At 42.0% G+C, this 24523-nt stretch overlaps 1 pseudogene; it reads left to right on the forward strand.

Annotated features, from left to right (window-relative positions):
• The first annotated feature begins 887 nt into the window (after positions 1-887).
• Positions 888-24523, forward strand: part of LOC142558282 (uncharacterized) — a 33321-nt pseudogene continuing 9685 nt past the window's right edge.

Consider the following 24523-nt stretch of genomic DNA (forward strand, 5'->3'; position numbering starts at 1 on the left):
AGCTAGGCATCAGTCGAAAGCTGAGTCTCCGGACTACATACGCTGCACTGCGTATTGCGATAGAAGCCGTAGTGTAATCACAGCCGCGGTTCTTGCCTCGAAAATGGAGTACAAATTTTCGTCGTTTCCATAGGCTTCCATTGCTAAATCTTTAACCGCTGTGGGAACAAAATTCTTACGTGCCATAGAGTGATCACTGCACTTGGCTCGTGTGGATTGTCTTCCAGAACACGTCTGTCACCTGCGTTTTTTGATAATCGACCTGCAGCTTTGGTTATTCGCGAAAAACCCGCTCGTTCCATTGAAAACACGCTAGCTTCGTGCCGGGGCCGCTTGGGGCGCTAGTTGGTACGTGTCCAGAAAAGCTGGATATGCCCAAAAAAGGGGGATGGCAGCGCCGCCCCTCGGCAGAAATATACACTGTGTTTGATTGCCACTATGCGCAAAATCTTTGGAACCGCAGCGTATTCTTTACTCAAGGGATGGCGCTGTATTCAAGTAGAAAAAAAAGTAGAGGAAGAATTTTGAGTCGACGATCGTTTGAGAATACAGTGTAACTCTGGAATAGTGGTGGCGCAAAAACAAGGAACGTAATTAATTTTGTTGTATTGATGCTTATCGTGTTCGGTGGTTTGTTAGCCGGAACCGCAGGCCTTCAATGACGGTAATAAGCACTGATGTGATTCTATATAACGAGCGCCAAACCCCCCCCCCCTCTTTTCAATGAAGATGTTCATAATATACATCCATACGCACATTCATCCATTCATCAATCCACTATGTTTAGCGTGGCTAACCCGGCCAATTGACCCGGCTAACCATCGTCAATAATCGTACGCCTATTTACGCTCGCTCAGTCGGCCCAGTCGGAGCAGCAGCGTGGAAATATGTCGGCATCCCGCACCTCGAAGCGGCGCAAGGAGTACCTGGATCGTGACAAGTTCTTCCAGGTGCCTGTGTCAAGTCTTTACAAGCGACTGAAGGACCACGCCGCAGCAGCCTCAAATGTCGCGAGCACAAGTCGCTGCAACGGAGACGACTCTCCGGCTTCGGCAGAAACCAGCGCATCGTGTTTCGCACACAGCGACGACGACGATAACGACGGTGCCAATGGCAGTGCGGGTGCAGTTCCGTGCAGTTCTGCGTCCAGTAGCACGCACACACGAAGTAACGACGAGCAAGGGAGCTCTGTAGATAGTAGTGAGGAGAGCGACGGCTTTGAGGAGGCACAATCTGAGAGCGGAGACAATCGTCAGTTTTCTGGCTTTAGCGAGGAAACCCTGCCAGGCTCACAAGTCACGAAAGCTGGCGCAATTGCAGCAGTTATGGCGTACGCTATTGCCCACGGTCTCACTTGGACGGCACTAGGTGATCTTTCAAAGCTTATTAACTTTCTCTTTGGTGCCACTGTATTGCCACGCAGGGAATACATGTTTCGCAAGCTTTGGAGCAATGAAGCAGAAGAAGTGCTACGGTACTATTATGTATGCGAAACATGCAGCGCAGTAACGACGCCACAAGTTAAAATGGCACAGTGCCAAATTTGCTAGCATACTGAAAGACTTCAGGCCCTGAAAGAGCAAGGCTCATTTTTTATCATCCTTGACTTTCACAAACAGCTCAGCTTTTTGATAGAAAAAACTAAATCTGAGTTAGAGTCGACTTTGGTAAAGCACGACTGCCGGCATCTAAAATAAGTGATATCACAAATTCTCGGTGCTATGCAAAACTGAAGAAGGCAAGAAGCCTTGCGGATGATGACTTGACGCTGACCATAAACACCGATGGCAGCCCAGTCTTCAAGTCGTCAAAAACATCTGTGTGGCCTATTCAGTTCATTGTTAATGAACTGCCACCACACTTGCGGTTCAAGCTCCCAGTACTTGCAGGACTTTGGTTTGGTAAGTCGCATCCAAACATGCAACTCTTCCTTGACAAGTTTGTGCAATAAGTGAACAGCACGAAACCAGTGACATGGACTTACCAGAACAGGGTCCATACGTCTAGGCCTTTCGTGCTGTGTTGTTCTGTGGATGCGCCTGCAAGGGCAGCTGTGCTAAACATGGTGTCTTTCAACGGCTACTTTGGATGCCCCTGGTGCCTTATAGGGGGCGAGCATGTGGAAGGTGAGTAGTATATGCCACTTTCTTGCACTCTTCTCTAGAACCAACTATATGCAAAAAGGAGTTCTGCGTGTTGGAAGAGATGCACTCTATGCGGTGTTTTATACAATTTTCACATTTCTTATTTTCTTTAGGGAGCATGAGATACGTCACAGATGAGCCAGTTGAGGCACGGACTTCGGACCTCGTCAGCAGAGATATGAAGATGGCACTTGATTACAAAGATGTCATCAATGGTGTGAAAGGACCATCAGCATTGATGAACTTGAAAGGTAGCAAAAGCTAATTGTTGTCCTTTCAATTTGCTTATCATTGTTAGCTGATTGCTTAACTGGTACGGTGCTGCACGGAGCATTTCTTATTGCAATTGATTCTACTCGGCATCTAATTTCTTGATTGTGATTACCTCCTGTGCATAGGCTGCAAGAACCAATTGCAGTCAAGCACTGAGATTTGGATTTGTCGCAAACAAAAATGCCCAGCCTTAATTTTGTTATTCGTTTGTGTGTTGTCTAAGGAACATGGTATTGCATATGACATTCTTGACATGGTGTCAAAAGAGCTGTCCATCAAACTAGATGTGCGAGTAGATCGCAGTGGCTACTTTTATCTTTTAGCCGATAGACTGATTTCACCACATTCAGAGCACATTTACCAGGGCCCTGTCAGCACCATGATGACAGCAATCCTTGGCGCTCTCACACACTTAAGTTCAAGGCAACATTAAGGTGAATGCTGAGAGCAAAGCCATTGGGGATTTTGCTGGTGCAGTTCAGTGGGTATTTGGGAGAGTGCAGTGCTTCTGCTCTACCCCACTTCAATTGAAGGATATTTTTGTTCTCGCTTCCCTGATTATTGATGTCGAGGGGTAAATTTGTCACTCAACATATGCAAAATGCTTCTTACCATAGTTGCCATTCAGCTTGCCAAGAGCTACCAGTATGGGCATGCTTTGTGACTGCAGTGTCCTAGTGAATCTCACCGTAAAATTTTGTCTTATCTGTTTAACCACAAGTGCGTAATTGTACTTACTGTGCTCATTCATAATAAATTGCACCATAGCCCTCAATTCGCTTGGTCACCGACCAAACTTAAAGAAGCGGTGGAACACCTCTGATGAAAAGAAAAAAAGAGAAAGACAGCACAGCCTTTCCTTTGCAATCGAGAGTTTGGCAAAAGCCCGTCTTGTCAGGATGAAACGTGACAAAGACATACACCGACCAAGTAAAACTTGAAAAAGAAAGAAGAATACATTGCGCCTTCCATACGGAAGCTTTTTCTTCAAAGCAGGGCTTTACGGCTTAAGACAAGAAGCTTTACTTGATTGGTGTATGTCTTTCTTTGTCAGTACTTCCTTTACTAAAGAGCTTTGGTTAACATGAATTTACTTTTCTTATTCTGCGCCATTGTTCCCAAACCCATCAAATGACTGAAACGTTTGAGTTGGATAAAAAAACTGGGTTCCATGTACTCGGGCTGTAGGGGCGTGCAAACCTCTGACTGTACAGCACCAGCAGCAGTTCACAATTCACCTGGTTCACCGATGCCGCTCCACAGCCTCAACATTAAAAAATTTTCCTCACTGTATAGAAGTGCATGCTGCCCGGCTGTCAAGTACAGACCACCTACCAAAGCACTGCACACCAAATCTACATCGGGATCCGGGACACCTTGCAACTGATGCCTCTGACATAACTAATGACTGTAAAAGGCCATGCAAAGTTATGCAAAAAGTGGCTGAGCTGGTGCCACTTCAGGCAGCAGCAGACATGCCGATGAACAATACATTTTGTCATCCTCATTAAATTACAGTTTTCTTTGGTTTCACAAAAAGATCACATTTAATAAAGGAGGACCTGAACCTCGGTAAGTAGTGAACAGGGTGGAGAGAGGAAGGAGGCATTGCTTGGTAGTTGGTACCAAGTTAAGTCGCAGAAAAAGTGGAGGTGGCCACTTGCATGGATAGCGGTCCTTGCTTGTAATTTTATGGTATGTATGCTCAGGCTGAGGAAGTACAAGTTAGCAGAAGTAGGATATGTTGTTGGCACTATATTTGGCTAAACATGAGCTGTCATTGGCACATGCATAAATCTCATTGGCTCCTAATTTTGGCAAAATGAAATTGTGTAACAAATGTTTGCATTAGGTGTTTGTGCCGGTTTGTTTACTTTTATAAAAAGTGTGTCCTCTGGTGCTGTCACATGTTCTTGTGGGTTGTATGCAAGGTGAAAAAGGTCTAATGCGTTTCTCTTATTCTTAGTAAGCAATTGTTGTGTTGTTATGTCATGTGAATATTGCATTACGGGGAAAAAGTGCGAAGAAACAAGACAAGAAAGACGTACAGGACAAGTGCTGTCCATTTTTTGGTGCCGTTTCCCTGTAATGAAGCCCTACACACAAGCTCTAGTTCAGACCCTTTTAAATGCGTGTTAGTTATCCTGTCACTGGTGTGACCTATGACAGTTTTGACATTTTTCTTTTTACATTTCTTTTTGTCATTGTTTAGTATGTCTTCAGTTGCATTATTTTGTTAGTATTCTTGATTATGTGCCCTTCAAGGAGTACGAAGTGTCCTTGCGCTGTTATGAACAGTGCCTTGTGGACCAGTCAAGCTGTTTGTGGCTGCTTTTAGTCAAGTGTTTGTTTCTAGTGTATACTGGAAAAATAAAATTTCAGTTGAGCTAGACAGCACCACAGTGGCATGAGTGCTATGCAGTGCTCTTACCTTCAGAATATTTTTGACTGTTAAATCTTAAAGCGAAATGAAAAGTTTTGCTGCTAAAAAATGACAAGAGACAGAAGGAGAAAACAGCACTTCCCTTTTTGACTATTATCACTTGTGGTATCAATTCACAGTGAATTGGAAAAACCTTACTCAAATTTCAATGTTTTCATAAGTTGCTGCTGCTTCACATTGAATCGAACCCAACCTGGCCAACTTTCACCATTTTAACAAGTAAATGCCTGTACTTCTGCTAGCATTTGGTTAGTTGGATGAATGCAATACCTGCAGCTCATATTTTGAAATTTTATTTGCATGTTTTTGCACAGTATGCTACTTTGATCTAACAATGCTAGGAACTGGCTTGACTTGCACAATGCATACTTTCTTTATAGGTTTGGATCTCGTGAACGGTCAAAGTGTCAAAGTGTGAACATGCACTGTGTACTTCAAGGTGTCACTAAATAACTGACTGAGGCGATCCTGACTTCTACGAACAGCAACCAGCGCTTCTATGTTGGTAATGTAGCAACTTGAAGTTGTATGCAGTTTATTTCAGTGTTGTTTGATTATTTACGTGTCATTTGGATATTCTGGTGCATAGCTTGGAGTGTAGCATGACTGCCTACATTGAGGACAGCAGAATAGCAGTCATCAAAAATGCATTGTGTGTCCAGTATACAAAACAAAAAGCTGGCTACAACAACAGTAACTGCTTCTTGTGAACACAATTTGAGGTCCCAGTTAGTCACGGACACTAGCACATCCTCCTGTATGTAATCATAAGGAAGTACTGTTCATGCACTTAAAGGGATAAAAAAGTGATTTTTAGGAGCTTCTTTTCTGTGGCAAAGTGCAGAATATATCCTCGAAGGTACCTAAGGACACGGTGGCTGTTTTCTAAAATGATGTAAAAGTCTTTTAAACAAATACTTTCTCATGGTGCGATGGTGCATGCGCCCTGCCCTAGCACATTAATCGCAAAACATTTGGAATGCATGTTTCAGCAGCTGTGCAGCCAGATATCGGGGAACAGTTCCCCGAAAAAAAAAGGACCTGCACAGATGTGCACTGCAGCAGACACTCGTGCTGTGTAATGCATTGGAACTCCACTGGTATGTAGCTTTAGGTCAGTGCCGTGCTGATAATATCTGTAGTGTAAGACTGTAACTCCACTTAAACATAGCAGCCAGGGCTTCGTCCTGATTGTAACGTGAAACATGTAGTTGCTACACTGCATTGATGGCTAGCAAATGCATTGATAAACCCTTGCGTTACACTTGGGAGACACTTGAGAAACGCCACATTGCTGACAAAGTCTTCTTGCAGCATTGGCCCCCTTTTGCTGGTGATGGCAGCGGGTGCCTGCTTTCATGAGCTCGTTTAAGGCATGGTAACACTGGGACGATAAGAGATTGACAAGGCACTGCGACGCCAACTATTCAGCACAGTGTGTCGTTGACACGATTTTATCAGAATAGGCCGACAATGACGCAACCGACAGCCACGAGTTCTCATAGCATGATTGTCCTTGTCGATGGGACTGACAAAATTGTTTACCATGATCGCTCAACTGAACCCCAAGCGATCAGCCACCGAACCGACAGCGCGATATCTACAGCACCTTTCTTTGTATAAATAATATATCATGTTAAAAATTTCTTGAAACATGCCTTCAAACTTGAAATGCACAAGGTTCAGTCCTCTCAAGCTGTGCACATGAAGTTTGAACCAAAGTTGATCCTGCTTAGTGGAAGTTGGGTTAGGCCTGGCCCTGTGAAGGTCATGCACCATCTAACTGTACACCTGAACTTAAAACTGACTGTGTTCCGAGGCTCCGAAGACGTTCAGAATTTTTCCAGATCCAGCGTTCTGTAAAGTTTTGCATTAGATTGTATGTTTAGAAGCGTGTTTATAGGAGTATGTTTATCTAGGTCAATTACTGACAGGGGACACTGACCACAAGAAGGAAATTTGCCAAAGAATAGAAACAGATTATGTGGTGGTTCATTAGAATTAGGAATGGCTGCCAGGGTAAGTGCAATTAAGAAATGCAAAAGATTAGGTGGGGTGATGAAATGAGAAAATTTGCAGGCACAAGTTGGAATCAGCTTGCACAAGACAGAGTAATTGGAGTTTGCTGGGAGAGGCCTTTGTCCTTCCGCCAGTGTACATAAGAGTGGGCTGATTATGATGACGATGGTAGTACTTGTGAGGTCGTGTGGTATGTAATGGTTTTCATGATATACATTGTGTCACCATGTCACCATGTGTACTTTTTGCAGCTTGCTGCACCAATTTCAATGTAGAATTTGTTGTCTTAGATGTAGTTCCATGTGCTTTTTTCATCACCGTGAATCATTGCATCGAATGACTAGTCATCGCTCAATTGAAACCTAATAGGCACTCTTTTGAAGCAAAGGCTAAATAAAGCTAGTTGCTTATTGATTACAGGCAGGGTCTTTTAATTTCAGGTTTCATATTTCTGTGAAACTTGGAAGGAGACAGGGAGTAGAATTCCGCATACTTTCTTAGTTTAAGAATAAAACCACACAGAAATTGGGGTTTTGGCTACCTGGCAGCCCAAAGTACAGGATGTACCTGGTAACTGTCACAAACGATTTAACACATGTGATTACCTCTTTGGATATCAGCATATTTAAATTGGCAAAATTCACTGGTACATGTAATAGCAAAGAGCTATTTGCAAGTCACGTGTCGTTTTACTTGTACAAATGCTCCTTGTCAGGCATAAAAAAATTAACTAAAAACAAGAGAGACATGTTTGGCAGTGCCATATTTATTTTGTTCTCTGCACTTAACAAAGGAAAAAAACTATTTGTGCACATGGTGTGATGCTTTTCCTTGTTTGGCATGCCCTTGTTGATGTTGATTATCACAAGAGCATTTCAGTGTTCATTCCAAAACCTGTTAGGTCTTTAGTCCGTCTCTTTGTCGTGTTATATATATATATATATATAAATATATATATATATATATATATATATATATATATATATATATATATATGTATATATATATATTGGTATTGCACCATATGTTCTTGCAACAAAATTATTTGAATGCCAACTAGCCAAGTCCGCCACCCTTCTTTCGAATGGAACTTAGTTGAGTAAATTGTCTTCAACGTCACAGCTACCATTCACAATGCAGAGCATTGTCGCTCCTGCATTCAATTCCTTGTGCATTATCACCACCATTTACAACAGAATTCGACGTTGGGCTAGTTGGATTTCTTCTAGCTTTCCCACTTAGTTTTTCTGTGCCAGAACCGCATTTCTACCACCATTTACATGTGTGAGATGTGTTTGAAATGCAATGCAATGAACCATTGTCATAGTCATGTAAATGCCATGACTTGAGGTGCTGTCAACTGTAACTGTGACACGATTGCTTTTTACTTGAGCACACTTCGTGGCTGCATAGCGTATGACATGCATTTACATGAGGTGAATTCAAGTTCAGCCGTGCAACATAGTAACAAATGCACATGCAATATTAAAAAAGGGGGTCATAATTAATCTTCAAGGTAAGCTTGATGTTTAGAGTCACATCTGGAAATGTAGCTGTAAGCATGAAGATCACAATGTACTTCCTTGGTTTTGTTCAGACGTGTTTTTGGTAATGATTTTTTTTGTTATAGGTGACTAACTCTACGTTATTGCTGTTTGCAGGTGCGCCTTCAGTTGCTGCGAGGATAGAGTCGCGGCTGCTTGCCATAAAGCCCCCACACTGCGTGACCAGGCTGCCGCGCCCGCTCAAAGATCGTGGCCACTGGAAGGCATCTGAGTGGAGGCAATGGATATTGTTTTATGCACTCCCTTGCCTTGATGGTATTCTGCATCCTGAGTAGTGGAAGCACCTGTCTCGGCTCTCGGAAGGCATCCACATCCTTCTTCAGGAAGAATTGGGCGCCCGTGACATTGACAGAGCAGGTAATTCTCATTTGACCGTGTTATTAGTAATACTGCATTGAATTCTGAAGCACTGCTGTTTCATAGTGTGTTTATGTGCTTAGGCACATGTGAATGATGTTGTGCAGATCCCATGCATTGTGAGAATCAATGTAAGCGAAGCTTTCTGTGCTGGTTCCTTTGATCGACGATAATTAGTGGTGCTTTACGGTGAATGCTTAATTACTTCAACCTTTAGTCCAACACGAGAGTCTGGAGTTGATGTTAAACAATACCTTGCGTACTCCACTGCTGTTTGTCAACGTAGTACGCATAACACACATGGCACATCGTATCGTGGCAGAAGCATTAAACTTCAGGATTACAGGGCTGTACGTGCCAAAACCACAATCAGATTTTGAGGCAGGTTGTAGTGGCGGACTCTGGATTAATTTTGACACCGTGGTGTTCTTTAACGTGGCCCTAAATCTAAGTGCGCAAACGTTTTTTTCTTTCGCCCCCGTCAAAGCGCAGCTGCTGCGGTCGGGATCAGATCCATGACCTCGAGCAATGCCATAGCCGCAAAGCTACCACGGCGAGCACAGAAGTGTTGATCTGACGTGTGGCCGCTTCTGTCGTGTCACCAAGGCCCTCCGGTGTGCTTTAGTTAATGCGGCTCTGCTTCTGCATGCCGTGCGTAAGTTGTCCGCTAGACATATTTGGATTATTTTATTTTTCAGATATAGCAGAAGCATACCCTACCATGCCTTGAACTTAAGTTTATCTAGTTTCCTTGCAACCGCTGTCGTGTCTATGGACCATTTAATCAGGTGAGGAGGAAAGTTTGCGCAATGAGCCTTTCCTCCTCTGGCTTGTGCGAGTCGGCGCGGCGCAGCTTGTACGTGTTGCTATTGCGTGCTGCAAAACCATTTGGAGATGTTTTAGCTTGTTCTCTGTGAAATGTATGTGATGTCAGTGCATACAAGGTCGTCGAGGAACCACTTTGTAGCCATCGGCACAGCAGTAACTACAATACGCGGAAACTTCTCTTGAGTGCACAAAGAAGCGACGTGCATCATCAGCCGCGGTGTGTGTACGTGCTGTGAACTGTTTTGATTATATCCATATGCATTCGACAAAGAGAAATCATCTCACTGTATGATCGCTTGGTGTGGGAATTAAAACGTAAAAGTGCATGCTTGTGTACGGCTGACCCAATGCATCTCCGACCCGTCTAAGCGCCAATGGTTATGAAATATTTGCGTCAGTCACCGGCATCCTTCTCTTGGATTTCAAGTTTAGTAGACTTGAAATCGACAAGAAGGATGTCGGATGAGAAGGATGATTTCAAGTCTAGTAGACTTGAAATCACTGTGAAGTGTCTATGCTAGCCTGCTGTCTGAGGCTGATGGCTTTTCTCAATACAGCAATCACTGCAGTTCGTAAAACTTGATAGACCACATAAGCTTTGTGGCCTGGAACTGTTTTTGCTCTGTAAAACAGTAATATCCAAAGCGGATCGAATAAAATGAATCTGGCTACTATTTCTTAGAACAGAATTTCTATAAGACAGGTGGTTGCTAGGATGAGACGAAAAACAAAACAAAAAAATATCAGCTCTTATTCTCTTCTTTTGCAAGAAAAAAAGGGAAAATGTTCTAATGCTACAATAAAACCTCGCATGGTCATGCCGCATGCTTGGATCATGTGTTATATAGAACAAAGCGATCTATAACCCAGCATCTACCACTGCTTCAGAAAATCACGCAGCCTGCAGATGATCACTTAACCACTTGAAAAGTGTAATTCACATTGTACGGTATGCTGTTATTATTAACCAGAACTAGTTTATTCGTGGGCAGAAGCCTCGTCCAACAAAAGAGGTATATAGCCGTGAAATCTGTCTACAAATAACAGTTTGAACACCTGTCAAATTAAACAGCACAACTTATTCTGTAGCAGAAGAGAACCCACGCTTTTGGGGTAGTCGTATGCTTCGAAACTATGCATTGCTGCTAAACCATAGCTTAAAATTACAGTGAGAATGCCGCAGTAAGGTCACTTTAATGAAACAAATTTCTAGAAATTCAAAACTCATCTCCGATGCTGACATTAGGCTCAAACACGCGCACACATCATGCTTGGTGCTACGTCCGCCTCAGCGCTGCAGAAACTCCAGCCACGCTGACTTCAATTGCTTCAGTACGTCTCACAGAACTGATTACCATATAGCAGATGCCAGGTCATGCAAAGCAGATAGCGCGAGCACGAGAACAACCAGAAACTGCCGGCGATTGTACGCTTGGCATACAACACAGAGTGCTCGCCCAAGCCAACATGCCGACTGTCCATAGATGGTGCCACTGCATACGCAGTATCGCAGCGCCCATAAAAAGATTGTCTATAGTAGTAGCGTTGCCTTGCCTTCTCATGTCACCTTTTCCCTATATCACCCCCCTTGTATTTGTATGAGAACTGTGAGCGAAGGGTGGCAATGCTGTTATTCACTCATTTCGCGATTGCGTCAGTTCTACCCATTCTCTGCCTCCTCTCCTCCTCCTCTCATTCATTCGATCTAGCTTCCCTCTGCAGACTTGCACTTTAGCAGAAAAGTAAGCGCACGGGAGGTCATGGATAATTACAGCTGTCAACAGGCAAATTGGCAACGCCCAGGGAGCTTCAGAGGACATTGTGCACATTTGACACGATGTAGTCTAGAAGTTTCTCACATCTCTTTTCTTCTTGCCACGCTACTTCCATGGATACACACGCTCTGAACCACCCCCCGACACGGTGTGCCAGAGAGCAGTGGGAAAGTCGAAGGAAGAGGCAAAGGAAACTTCACTTTAATAAAGAACCATAGATGGTCACGATTGATCTGGAGTGCCCTACATGTGGCATTCCTCATAGCCTACAGCGCAGCTGGTGGATGTGAAAACCCATAAGTTAATTGCAAATTCTGTTTAATGTTAACATAACTTAGATTAGACAAATTATTATTGGAGTGTGTTAATGCTCTTTTGAAGTGCTGTCAAACACTTGCAACAACTTAAGGCAATGCCTTCTTTTTCAGAGGCCCTCCTGAGCAATTTCGTTTGCCGCTGCAAGACATTATACGGTACAGCATTCATGACGTTCAATGTCCATGCCCTACAACACTTGGCAAACTGTGCTTGCTCACTTGGACCACTTTGGGCACATTCAGCGTTTGTATTTGAGGGGGGGAATGGAAGCATTGTGCGCCTCGTGTCTGCTGCAAACGGGCTGCCACGGCAGATAACTGAACGAGTCATCATGGGACAAAAGCTGAATCAGCTGATAGAAAGTCCCCTGTTGTCTATTCAGGAAAGAGAGCTTTGCAATGAGTTCATTGGGTACCCACCCATAAACAAGGCATTACATGTTTGCAATTTGACTTTGCTGGGAAAGGGAAAAGTTACAGCTCTCAGTGCTAATGAACAGGACAAACTTCACCATTCTTGTGGGATATCCATAACAAGGGCAGTGGAGTATGAGCGTTTCATTATGAAGAAACAAGTATTTCACAGCACTGCCTACCAAAGGGCAACAAAATCTGACACAAAATTCATCAGAACAGACAGTGGCTGCTACAAATGCATCGAAAAGATATTCTTTGTAAAAGAGGAGGACATTTGTGCTCTCTTCTGCAGGCCACTAATTATTGCAGATGCAACTGCAGTGCCTCCTCACATTAAGGAATGCTTCTTGTCACCGGAGAGAAATTTAGATTTATTGCTTCCAGATGAGGTGGCTGACACCTGTATGTATATTAATTTCACAAATGAAGGAAAAACATTCATTTGTGACTTGCCAAACAAAATTGAAAGGGATTGAATTTGGTTATGAATGCATAATGAGAGAGGGCCCATAAAGGAACGAGAATTTTTCACTCAGGTGGGAGAGGGACGTTAACACCGATGCACGTCACTAGGTACACATGCTGCGCTGTCATCTCCATAGGCAAGCAGTGACCTTGTGCAAAGTTATGTCTGCTCACTGTATTGCTTTCTTATAAGCCTCCATTGACTGCATCAGTTTTGCTGTGGTGGACATAACATCTGTGCGTTTAGTTCACTTCTGTATTGAGAAATTGTTTGACATAAAAGGACTTGTTAATTTTAAATTTGCACCACAAGTTCAGGTAGTCGACCAGCATATTTACAGTATTCACAAGTAGTTATGTGATGTGGTTAGGAGTAAATGCCTTACTCTGTGAATGTGCAGTGGGCTTGTGCACCACAGCAGTACCTTTGCCAACACAGCACTCAGCATGTGGCACTTTTTGACAAAATGTGGGATGACAACCGTACAACGTCCCTGCTCCTCAGATCTTGCCCCCTGCAACTAATTTCCTAGGCTAAAGCAAGTGCGTAGCTTTTTGTATGTCATTTGTCTTTTTCTGCAAAGCAGCAAACGTTTGATATTTTTATTGACTCATTCATTGTTAACAGCTTTCATTTTTCAAATAGCAGTGCGTTTCCTATTTTCTGTTGCCAATTACTGTCAATTTTTTTCCCTGTTTTTGAGTATATCAATGCATGGCCACAGAAAAACTATATGAAACATCTTATTTTTTGGCATGGAAGCCAAACGGTTCCTTTTTTGTTCTCCATGTGGTAACGGGCATTGAGGAATGGCAATTGCTGAGGCACAGGCTACAATGTGTTTCTTTTGAGCCGTATCCTTGCAAGGGAGGTTGGCAAAGGTTCACAATATTACTCGCTATGATCAGCACTACTTGGATAAAGCTCCGAACATGACATGCTAGAGCTTGCCTGGTGTAATTGTTTAGTTGAATGGAACAAACATCAAAAAACACAATTCCAGCAATGGAAAATGTGCAGGTCTTCGTTGTATCTTGCAACTCTGTGCTGCCATATTAGAAATCCTGGGGAACCAGATTTCTGCTTGTTCCCGCCAACAAATGTCCCCCAAAAAATAACGTTATAGTTCTTGTGAACCTGGCACAATCTAGAGGTGCTGCGTTCATACCAAAATAATTGCACTTTTCGTTTGTCTGTGACAAATGAAAGTGAAACTTGTCCTTGGCACAAAAAGGGTTAAGAGAAAGCCGCTTTAGAATATAGAGGCGCTAAAGAGGAAAACAAATGAAGCACTGAGGGCACTCGGAAAAGTGTACTGTGTTTCGGGCAAAGTTCTTTGTGAGTAATTAATATTTGGCAATGCTTCACTAAATGTGCGAATAAAAAAAGCAATTCTAATTCATTTTGGGTGTCGTAAATGCAGCATACTTTAGGAGGTAGGTGACAAGAACGCTAATGCAAGTGGTTGGATAGTGCCTCTGAGCTGGTAGAACATTGTACTGAGCAGTGCACACATAGTGATAACAGATGATTTTACTTCATGCCATTGCAGCTTCAGCATTTCTTGTACTTTATCAGAAAATATGACTATGACGCGTTAGAGATATTGAAAGCCCAGTCTAGGCCTCATGTCAAGTAGCTTTAAAATGTTGTGTTGGAAAAAGCAGCGTGGTTAAAGTAGCCAGCATGGTGCAGGCAGAATGAAAACATCTAGGAAATTCAAACATTTCTCTGCAACAAAGTGAGACAAGTATAAAGAATAACACGTAAAATCGGCACTGCCGTACAGGACTGAACAATCTTGAATAACAAGACCAGAATTCCGAAGAAATGTGAAGAAATGGAAGTGATGGTTCATGGATTTAGATTAATTACAATTGAGAAATTCACTGACATTCTAGCAAAGATGTCGATGATGTCAACCATCGGCTTTGACGGTTTGGCCAGGTATTGAGAAATGGTAGCTGCTGCTTAAGAACTGAAAGCTGGACTAGCTGATCTTGATTCACATTGAAACTTCAGTGTAAAATGGACATAGAACAGCAAACACATGGACACTGGTATCCGTGCTTACTTTGTTCTCTTTGCCCTTTTTACACCTAAATATCAACATGACAGCTCTTATATTGGCAAAGAGATATCGACAACTAGCTTTAGTGGCAAGAAGGACTGTGGTCTGCCTAAGAGGTGACAATACAGTATGCACAAACCTTTAAGCATTAGGACCCTAAAGGAAGACTGGGTTGCTGAGAGGGCAACATAGAGGCAACTGACCAATGTCCTAATTTACAAATATAGCAACAGACAGAAGGATAATGAAGGTGGGAATGCTAATTAGGGATTCTCTGTAAATGTTTGTTGTATTCTACGTAATGTGAAAGCATAAAAAAGAAAATTTTCATCAAGATATTGTATTGCTGGTGATAGGTGACACTTTGATATTGTTTATGTGATCAAACATATTACTTGAGGTGTAACTGTAAATGGGAAGAGAGCGGTCTGGGTCGGAGAATAAACGGGCACAGCCGATATTCGAAAAGACATTAAGAGAAAGAAATGTACCTTGGCAGGCCATGTAATGTGTAGGGCACATAACCAATCGACCGTAGGAGTTAAAGAATGTGGGTGCCAAGGGAAGTGAAGTGCAGTCGAAAATGGCAGAAAATGAGGTGGGGTGGTGAAATGAGGAAATTGGCAGCTGCCAGTTGAAGTAAGCTAGTGCAAGGCGGGTAATTGGAGATCACTTGGAGACGCCTTCGTTCTGCGGTGGGCATAAACAATGTGCTGATAGTTATGACAATTTGATTATGCGCAACAAAAAACAAACAACATTCTTTTGTAAACAGGAGGCAGCTTTATTTCACCTATGTTAACATATGAAGTTTTCCTAAATTTTGTTCAAGCTGTCATATCTGCATTTCATTTGCTTGCATTGTAAATAGCTTGTGTTGCTGTCTGCCTGTTTTTATTTCCATGTATGTAAAATTTCCATGTATGTAAATTTCCATGTATATAAAACTGGCATGTATATAGTAGTACTGTAATAGCAAACATTGCCCATTGTCTTCATTCCATGATTTTTGTTTTGAACTTGTATAAAACTTTTTTTTGAAGTGCTAAAAAATTTTGTCAGTAAAACTTTTTAAGCATGGTTGTTTCCTTGGTCCTGTAATTTCCATGTGATTCACTAAGTGGTATTATGAAGTGCCTGGCAGTATAGTCATATATGCTTTTATTCTGCTTTATCTGCTACCCGCCATGATTGCTTAGTGGCTGTGGTGTTGGGCAGCTAAGCACGAGGTCACGCGATCGAATACCGGCCGTGGTGGCTGCATTTCGATGGGTGTAAAGTACGAAAACACCCGTGTACTTATTAGATTTAGGTGCGCATTAAAGAACCCAAGGTGGTCCAAATTTCAGGCGTCCCCCACTATAGTGTGCCTCATAATCAGATCGTGGTTTTGGCATGTAAAATGCCATAATGTAATTTAATTTGCTTCATATACTTGGTGTTCTCAGGAAGCCTGCAAGGAAACTGAAACAACAGTTTTTTTTTCTCTAGCAGTTTAGTGCTATGTGCGCTCCTAAATTTTGTCTTTTAGTGCAGTCATTACATTACAGCCTCTTGGAATGCTGGCATATGAAGTTCATTTGTGCTTATGAAGTTGGAGCTCAAACAAGTTTGTGCTATTAGCATATGACATTTTCGCACGATTTTAAGTACAGTCTGAAGTGCTGGCCTTCTCAATATGTTTCAGTGCCATGAGCACCATCAATGCCTCTTCCTCGGTCGCATGTCATGTACTGTTGGTGCAAGTTTGAGAAGTGTATGAATAACAAACAATCACATTTAGCTACTATAGGTTCTGTCGGTAGAGGATAGTGCCAGTTCCAAGTGTGAAACATCCATGCTGAAGTCGGGAAGCATGAGAACCTGATCTAAATATATGGCCTTTACTTAGTTCTCCTAGACTTAGTGGGCTACAGTAGTTCATTTGTGATGAATTTGTTACTTGGTGCCACTATGTCGGCTTAAACTGCTGCCCTATAGGGTAGCAGTTTTCATGTTACAAGCCTGTTATATGCCACTGCAATGCAGTTTACATGCTAATTATAATGAACATGCTTAAAATTTTCGGCATTCATTTTATGGTATTTTTTTTTCAGTGGACACTGACGAGCTTACAAAATGGAATTCCATAAGAACTTTTTGCAGTGTGGCAGCCTAATCCAGTTCTCTTAGTCTCACATTATGCGATCTGCACAGTGCACTTTTTGTGGGAGGGAGAGAGAAAGAGATAAAAAGAAAGATGTTAATTAATAAATAATGAAAGGCAACCCCTATGGAACTTGTGATGAAGTGCCATGTTACGTGAATTGTTTCACTCAACATGTATAGGATCAAGCTGTTGTATATGGCGTTCTGGTGGGTAAGGGTACCTCTTGGAAGGATAATGACGTAGCGTAAGAATTGAGCTCTGTATCCCAGCAAGGAAGGTCTTTTGCAGTAAGGAGAGGGCAGGGCAGTTTGATAGCAAATGCTGGGCTGGGGCTAGCTCATCCGTGTCGCAAGTGCCACAGGTTGTGTCTAGCGGCTTGTCAATGTATTAAGCTCTGAATGGTAAGCTGAATCTACAGTTCTTGTAAAGGTTCAGCTTGCAAGCATTTCAGGGCATGGGAAACCTAACAGGCCTGTCAATGTGACCAATGGTTTGCAAGTACTACTTGCTGCTTTACTGTGCATTGTGAGAAAACAAATCTGCTCTGGTTCTTTTGTGTCTCTTGACAATGCATCCAAAATCTACAGATGCAGTGTTGCAGCCATTTATATTCTGCTGTTAACTTCAGCATACACGTCTACTTTTCTGATTAAGATATTTTGTCAATTCTCAACAGTAACAATATATTGGCACTTTCTGTGAATGAACATCAGCACCTTTAAATGCACCTAAGGTACTCTTACATGTTATTCTGTTGGTCCACTGCAAAGCACATGATTAGTGAGCTTGTTTCTCTACAGTAATTTTTATCATTGCATTGTAGCATTAAGGTCTAAAACAGTTCAAGTCCTGGAACATTCCTTGTTTGTCTAAACTGAAAAGATAATGTTTTACCTGTTAAATGTATTTTGAGTGTATGTAAAGTTAAATAAACAATGCTGACAAGATCAAACTTTCTGAAGAACTTATTCTTCGCCTAGTTGGTGTTTACTGAAAGACATGTATTTACCAAAACAATGACGTAGCATAGAGAGGAAGATCATGGCCTCAAGTCACCGATATTGAAGCGCACCATTCTGTTCTAAAATAGGTCCATTGTTTTATTTCCTAGGGCGTGTTGGCGGGTTAGTTGGTTTGTATTCATAATGGACACGGAGCAGTGCGATATGACAGGGACGAACATTAAGAAGTGACATACACAGTGCAATAGCACTGTGTATGCGTCTTCCTAATCTTGGTCCCTGTCGTATTGCACTTTCTGACAAACGATGTAATAAATAGTTTCAAACTGCACAGAACCTGAAGTGAGATTTTGGTGGAAATTGAAAGACCATAATTTATAGTGATCGAATCGAACACATTGTTTGTGGTTCATATAGGAATTGCCAAGTTTAGATCGCCAGGAAAAGTAGTGAGAAATGGGATTTTGTGACACTTTACAGTGAAACAGTGCTAGGGCTGGATTCTTACCACGCAACTTCTATAGTCAGCATATTATTTTAAGTGGTATTCCATATATTTTCTAGGAGTTTGTGTTTTATTCCATGCATACTGTGATATAAAAGAAATTCGTGCTTAGAAGCTGTGCTGCCTATGTGGCAGCGAATTCAATAGTAAAACTGGCATCCCTCCTTGTGTAGAGATGTGCATTATGCTGTTTTGCAGATTCGTATAAATGTAAGTGCTTAAGCGCAGTCAGGGTAAAATTCTTTGCTCCAGGTCGCTTAACTTTTCGAGAGACGATGTGCTTCTGCATGGCAACATGCTGAACTGCGCGTCATTTGTCAAAGTACAGTTCACTCTAGTAAAAGGATCATTTCGCATTTGAAAATGTAGCTTTTTTGTTAGAGAGTACATGGCTTGACTTGTATATGACCAAAGCTGGACAGGAAACCATGAAGACATCAATGTTACTATTGCAGAAATAGTTGAATAGTTCAACGAGCATGAACCTCATAAACATTGACTTGATAAACAATATTATTTCTTATGGCTAAGGTCGCTCTAGTCAGCTTCCCATAAATGCTGGTGTAAATTGCCGTGGCATTTGCCTATCATTGTTTACAGCATAGGAAACAGACATGGTCACGGTTGCATATTGAAAAATTCTGCTTAAGAATGTTCAATGTTCGTGTCACCTTTGTAGTATTGAAGAGCCTTGACCAGAAGAGCCTGGACTATTAATGCATTTGAAAAAATGGGTACGACAAAACTTGGTTGTTGGTATCTTTAGTGACAGCACCATTGACTCCAGCACAATTTAGTTTTAATAAGCACAAGGTAACGCACCCTCTTGTAATAGTAGTCCTGATACAGGACGGTACTGGTGATTTGTGATTAATTGGGAGACCTTTAGCATCTGCTCGGTCACCTCGTGTGCAGCAGTGTTGCAATTGTAGCTGTTCATTACAGTACATTGAACAGCATTACTTATGTGCTGTGACTATACCCGAGTTGGTGCTGACCCCATTCGATGAAGTCAAAGATGTTGCGGGGTCGAAGTGTGTTTGTTGGGGGTTAGACCAAAAGGCATGCATGGACATGTTAACATACGTACCGCATAATACTGCTGAATGCCAAAAATCCGGAACATCATTCTACATAAAAAATTAGAACTATGTGGTTCAGTTTTAATTTTCAGCCATCAAATAATGAAAAACAATTTTATTCATAACATAATTACGCTTAATATTCCAATTCTATGGCTTCCTGATTTATTCACAATTAAATGAAAATTGAGCTTCATATTCCAGCATATAAAATTGCTAGCTGTAGGCTTTTCAGTTAAATGTTCTTAAATTGGCCTTTAAAGCAGTCAAACTTGGTGTACCAAAAATTTGTTGCTTTTTCCCAGATACACTGTCAATTTTCATGCCCAGTATGTTGCTTGCTGCTACACACTGTCACCCATCACAGCCACCACTCCTTAAAGTACACCCACCATTGTTGTTTCCGACCCACTATCTGGCTCTAGCTGTTTCCCAGCATAGCACACTGCAGCCCATCATCCTTGACACTATACGCATCTACTGCCCATTCCCTCCCCACCCACCATTGCATGACTGCAATGGTGGGCACAGCCTCCCAGCATCCTTTACACTACACTCACCATACTGTATGCTGCTTCCCAGCATTGCCCACCATGGTAGGCACAGCCTCCCAGCATTGCCCACTATTTTCACCATGATTTCCATCATGCCCCTTATCATTTCCACTATAGCCATTATTATTTCCAGTACCCACCATGCTAGATTTTCCGATAGGGCAGTGACGTTTTTAACAGTTGCAACTCGTTTTCAAACAGAAAAACAGACGTGTCACTAATACAACTCGTGCCTCTCTTAAAAAACGTCACTGGAATCGCTCTAGGCAACACTGATGTACGCATGCGCATTTGTTCATTCTCCCTGCGCTGCTGTAAAAACAGATTTATAGGCGGAAGGTGGTAATACTTCCGCAGTGTTAAAGAGGTTAAAGAGGAATTGGTTTGTTTATAGATGCAACTTTTATTATTAGCATAGGACGCACAGGCAGGCAATTGCTTATCTTATGTCACTATCCTTCACCATATCCTTAATCCACCTAAGCAGACGTAGACACATAGCAACATTGCTGTTTGAACTTGCATGTAATCCCAGGACATCACTAAAATTTATTGAAGTGCTCAGTGTCGCTCTCTGGCTGCTACAGATGCTGCACATACCTGCCAAGTTTTTTACAGGGCTATGTGTGTCGCAAAAAGTAAGCGAGTGGTACTATTTCATATCAGATGTGCAAATTAGGAACAGAAAATAAAGTTAAAAGTGGTTGTATACTAATTTTCATTGTGCCAGGCACTACTGAACTGCCTCATGCTTTCTATCAGGCTGATTTAGATTTAAACTGAATTACAAAGCTGAGTAACCTTGGCTTGCTAAAGCTTTGGTGAGTGTGTGTGCAAGTGGGGTTGGCAGAGTAGGATTTTCAGCGTACGAGTCTGAGTGAGCCCTAGAAATATATTTTGTGTGTGAGCTTCAAACTTATTTTGTTGGTCGACCCATGGGGTGGATACAGGTAGTGTGTCCGTGTCTCATACCATCAACAGTTAATGGCATCTTCAATATTGTTGATGCTTTTGTAAAATCTGCTGTTTTATGCTTTCAGATCACTGTGGAGGCAGAGCTTCGATTCAAGGATAAAATGTCAAAAATGTTGGAGTGGCTACACTTGGCAAGGGAGCTTATGTCCAAAATGTGTGATCGTGAAATGGATTTTTCGGATATTGATGACTCCCTGAGGGGTAAACAAGCCAAACATGCACTGATAATGTTGGTAAGGCTTTCAATTTTGTTATTCACATCTTTTGCATCCTGGACTTGCAAATAGGGTTGCAACCTTTACCGGAAAAAAATCTGGCCCTTCGAAAGGAGGGGGGAGGGTTACTTGTAAAGAAGCCTGAATTTACACTGGAAAAATGACAAATCAACATACTGTATATGTTTACAAAAACACAACGCTGAGCTAACCAGCCCCTATGCTGGTTGTCATAAAGATACCAGCGAATGTATGCACTACGGCTGACTGAAGTTTTGGGTTATTGCTTTGAATAATGTGCTGCACTGAATGAAATTCGCACATGCTTAGCCCATAAAAAGCACTTCTTTGTATGTGACTCTACCAGACTGGTAGAGTCACACAAAGAAGGTTTGTGTTGTCAACACAAAGATTTGTCAACACAAAGATTTGTCAACACAAAGAAGGTTTGTGTTGGCCAAAAAACCAGTCAGTGAGGGCCGGTTTTATTTGACAACAGGCCCGCTATTGAAAAACTGGCCAGACCAGTCGAAAATCGGGCAGATGGCAACCCTAACTTGCAAGCATGCTTCAGAAGACATGTTGGGAGACGTAGTATGCAGAAGATGAGGTACTTATGCATTTTTGGCAAAGTATTTTGTAAGATCTACGGGTATCTGAAAAGTGGCCTGGGTGCGGTAGTACACAGAACATCAAAGTAAACTATGACGTTTTATTCAGGACACAGGCACAATGAAGCAAGACTGCATCATTGGATGTCACTCAAAAGAACATTCATGCCTGTTTTAGGGTTTGTGGAAGCTGATGCGGCTGATTTCTATGGAGAGATACAGTCTGGCTAATTTTACATCGGAAACAGGAACTGAAGTGTCACAGTGATCACAGTGATCACAGTGAGTCATTACCAAAAAAATGTTCGTGCACTCTTTGGTAATGCCTTGTGCGACTGGGTTTCTCTTCCATTTCTGGATTAGTATGTGCAAGCTATTTTGGCAAGTGCAACAGACACAGCAACAAAACAAGAAAGATCAGCACTTGACAACAACAATACTGCTCCTCCTTGCCTGCGAAGGCAAGTTTAGCAGTGATGTTGTGTTTGGCATTGCAAAAGCGCACAGCCAGTATCCCATAGTTTAAGTTTTGCATGTGAAATTAGCCAAACAACATCACACCATAGAAATTACCAATATCTATTTCTTGCTAATCTTAATATGAATATAGATTTGCTGCCTGTATGATGGGCTCCTATAATTGGAGAATGTTCACTTGTGTCTGTTATGGTTAGAAGGATCTCCATATGGTTACTTACTATTATAGTTGCAAAGCCAACTTATTCTGCCGTGCTTCCAGCCATTGCTAAAGTAGTTTTGCAAAGACATGTATATATCTCCAATCGCATTGGAATAAATTTCTTGAAACACACTTTACCTGTATTGGACTAAAATGCGTCGCTTACCAGGACATACAAAACATGTCAGTGAAATTCTAATGGCTGTTCTCTCAACCAAATGTACACTAAATAAAGTTTGGGCTCAGTCTATGATAAAGTGACAAGTTTCATGTGTGTAGAGTATGCTCCATGTTCATTTGATATCGACTTCAGGAAGACTTTTCTGACAAACATGCAGCAGTTCCTGGTCCAAGTGTTTTATGGTGATTGTCTACAAAAGCATTCCGCTCTGGGAGACCAGATGAGAATATTCAACTCCAGGATTCATCCTTGGCAAGGGCTCTCCTGTTGTGCCTCATTACATAAAGACCTGACATATCCCTCTGCATTTGGACAAACTCTGCGACTAGTTCAGAGTGTCGTGCTCAAGGAAGAAAAATTTCCTCACTGCTTGGCAAACAGCAAGCTCCTGAAAATTTTGCAAAGACTTTGATGGTGATGAATGGAACATTTGTGATATTCTCAGTCATTTTTATGGTGTTGAAGCATTGAACAATGTAGATAAGAATTCTCATTTAAAATTTGAGGTGTATCGTTCATTTATTTAAAGACAGCTTCCTACAGAGGTGTGTAGGATTGAGTTTTAAAGATAACGGTTATTAGACAAGAACTGAAGAATTAGATGTAGTGCAGATGGCAGAGGACAAAAGTGATGAAAATTACACAGACACTGCTGCTGCATCACTGGCCACAGTGAGCAGCGACTTTTAGGGCAAGAGAGTCAACTGAAAAGAACATGACATAATGTCATGCTCCCATGTGACCACTTTCCGACTTATTTTGCATGATACAGCTCAACCTCCAGAAACGAGACCGCAACTTGTCTGTAAAAAGGCTTTCACAAAAAATTATTCATAACGCTATTAACACAGCATTACCTTTATTTTGTGTGGGTTTGATGTTCCAAGACGTTCATCAATGCAAAAAGTGGGAAAGAAAGAACACGTCTCGTACTTACCCCTGAATTAAGACGGCAAGCTGGGCGAGTTGGTGATTGAACATGTTCCTATGGGTGGCAGCGCAACGCGGACGAAGGACGAGAAAAAGTACACAACACGAGCACAAACTAACAACTGGTTTATTATTTCAAGCAACGGACTATAAAATACAGAAAATGTAAACACGTGTAAGGTGACGTTTACAAGGGTGCTAGCCTATCTTGCCATTCAAGAAATCAGTTTCTTTATCCTGCAGAGTGATAGAAGTCTGGCTGGCGCATGCACCTGAGTTCACGTGCATGAAGTAGGCCTCTGCAATCTCGCGGTTAACTTGATGCATATTTTTATACAGTATTTTCGTTTGTTCAAACATGGGTTTGCATGAGCAAACTCTGCAATGCGCGGCCAGGTTGGAACCTGTTTCATTCCTTATCGCACCTTTGTGCTCCCTAAGGCAGATGTTAAGGCAGCGTCCCGTCTGCCCAGATTACATTTTACGGCACGAAAGTGAAATGCCGTAGACCACTCCCACCGAACATGCCACAAGCTGCCCCGAGTGTTTGACGCGGCATGTAGCTTTGGACACCTGTTTAGGTCTATTGACAATATTGCAAATCCTGTTTAAGGAGTTCTTTGCTGAAAAGATTATTTGAACACCGTATTTCATGGCTGTCTTTTTTAACCCATGCCCCATCTGGTGTACATAAGGGATGACTGCGTACTTTTTAACTTTTTCAATCTGTCTTTGGGGTGCTTCCCATTTCTTTATTTTCTTCACTAGCCCTTCATGTATTGACACGATAATTGATTTAGGAAAACCGGCCTTCTCTAGACGATTGAGTTGTTGCGAAAAGCTCAGATTCGCTAGGTGGTGGCATGACTTTCTAAGTGCGGAACCCAAACACGTCATAGCACTCCTCTTTTCAAAAGTTTTGAGAGCGCGGAGGCGTAGTTTAGAATTGGTTTGATAGTCCTGGGGTTATATTGCCAACGTTGCGCTGTTAAACTTTACTGCAAA

This window comes from Dermacentor variabilis, chromosome 9 (genome assembly GCF_050947875.1).
Source record: "Dermacentor variabilis isolate Ectoservices chromosome 9, ASM5094787v1, whole genome shotgun sequence".
Classification (NCBI taxonomy): domain Eukaryota; kingdom Metazoa; phylum Arthropoda; class Arachnida; order Ixodida; family Ixodidae; genus Dermacentor; species Dermacentor variabilis.